We start from the raw sequence: 2,357 nt of genomic DNA, 5'->3' as shown, positions 1-2,357 counted from the left end.
ACCAGATTTCTGATTAATGGGTCTGGTAACCCCTTTCCTGTGACAGGATGAAGAAAATTGTTACAGCCTTTGGGACCTACTGACTGAAGAGCTGAGATTGGTGTAGTGAGGGAGAGATCAGTAACACCATTCCAGCAAGTCTTTGAAAATTATTGTTCAACAATTTGTGGTTAAATAGAGCTTAGGTATTAGCTGATGTATGACAACTGATGGTATTTACCTGCTGCTATTATTAATGCAAGTGATAAATTCACTTGAATGAATATTTTTTTGAACTATTCAAATATGAGGTAGAGCCTAGCCACTGTACATTTAATCTCTTACACAAATGTACTCAAAAATGACAATTGTTCATTAAATTATATCAGTTGAAATCAACTGTCAGAAAAATTAAAACATAAAAATGAAGTTTATGTTTCATTCACTACAAATAATCATGAAACTTATTTTATTCTTGAATATAATTGTTTTTGTTTGTTTGTTTAAGAATCAACAGTGTTGTAAATCTCAAAAAGCATCAGTTGATAAAAAAAAGCCTAGATTATTAATGAAGGGTTTTGCTTTATTTTTAGCTCTGCCATTAGCATAGCCAAAGTTAAGGAGTACCCAATACTTTATCTGCTATCAGGTTATAAATGATCTGGCTGTCAATATATTGAGTCCAAGGGCAGCAAATTAAATTCTCCCAGAAAATTAAAAATCACTTTCCAATGGCTGTTCTTGACACAAAAACAAGCATGATGAATAGCAGGCCTTTTCCATTCATTGTAAAGAACTGCAGATAGTAATTGGACAATAATAATTCCAAAGAGAATCATGACTTTTCTTCCCTTGAAAGGTATAACATAAACTATGATTTTTGTCAGCAGTAGAAAATTAAGCTGCTGCATTAAAATCATCAGATTACTAATTCTATTTCTGTCTTTTAGTTGCAGCTATTGGGTCAAATCACTGGCAATAGTAGTAATGTCAGAAATAAGTATGTTAGTGAAGATTTATTTACTTACAGATTCACAGGCAAATTGTGAGACATACATTTTTCACTTCCCCAAAATTCAGACCAAGTTGCACCACTTGAATTGCCATCAAAGTATTCTAAATGCTTACCAAAACTGATCCTTTTCAATTAATTGAATAATCAAAGGAGTGTAACCGTCAGGAAAATGTGAACAGTTTCTATTAATAGATATTAAAGTTAAAAATACATGAATCATCATCTCAAAATAGAATGGTCTTGACAAAATATGAACACTTCAAGGATGAAGTCTATTCTTTTTCTCACTTAAAGTTTCAAGATATATTTCTGACAATAAGATCAAAAAGAATTCTTGAGAGGACAAAGTATTACTCAGATAAAAATAATGCTGATTTTACTAACTGCATTAATGGATTCATACATTAATATATTTACTTAAATAAAATAGAAATTATAATAAAAGTTAATTTTGTTTATACATTAATATGAGAGCCCTATAAAATGATACATTGAAAATATATCTTTTTTACATCTTTGTAATGACTGAAAAGTCAAAATTATATTATTATATAAGTAAAGTAACAATAACATTGTAAAGAGAAGTGCATCTCTCAGTTTGGAATTACGTTATTTGATAAAATACACAGGCTGTTAAAATTATCATAAATGCACTAATGTCCTTCATGTCAAAGAAAATGTTTCAAAAACCTCTGCTATCTCAGAAGTGTTCAGCTTCTACTTTGATGTTTTAAAAGCTTAAGTAAAGGAGACTATAATTTCCAAGTGTAAGTAGCTGGACAGGAACTAGGAGACTTGACAACCACTGTGGATCAACTCTTCTGTCATAAATATCTTTGGATATCACATTCTGCCTCCCTGGTAGCCTTATAAATAGAAGCATTGGCTCTTCTACTCTTTAATCTTTAAAACACCATATGAAGATATTAGATCCTTGTTTTGACTCATAAAGAGAACTTTTTCCTTTTTTGTAAGTAGAATAAAATCTGAATTGATCACTGTCCCTAGGTAGTGATCAGGCACATACGATGGACTATTTTCTATTACTTTTCCTTTCAATAGTCTTGTCAATGATCTGTCTGGAAACTTCCTTTCTTTGAATCTAACTTACTGAAGATATGCTAAATGAATAGAAGGTAGAATTAGAAGAATTAATTCTAATTAGAAGAATTCTAATTCTACCATCCTGAAGCATCTCCATTTGGACAGCTCCTTACTATAGTCAGTTGCTATCTCCTACTTTTCTAAATCTTAACAACAACAATAAAGTTACTCTTCCTATCTTGTTTATCTCTCTCTCTTTTGCTTCCTGTTCAAAATTCTAAGCATACTTGCTCCGACACTCTGGAAATTTTGCTATTTC

The sequence above is a fragment of the Mastomys coucha genome, unplaced genomic scaffold (genome assembly GCF_008632895.1).
Source record: "Mastomys coucha isolate ucsf_1 unplaced genomic scaffold, UCSF_Mcou_1 pScaffold8, whole genome shotgun sequence".
Lineage (NCBI taxonomy): Eukaryota > Metazoa > Chordata > Mammalia > Rodentia > Muridae > Mastomys > Mastomys coucha.
This window is presented reverse-complemented; position numbering follows the sequence as displayed.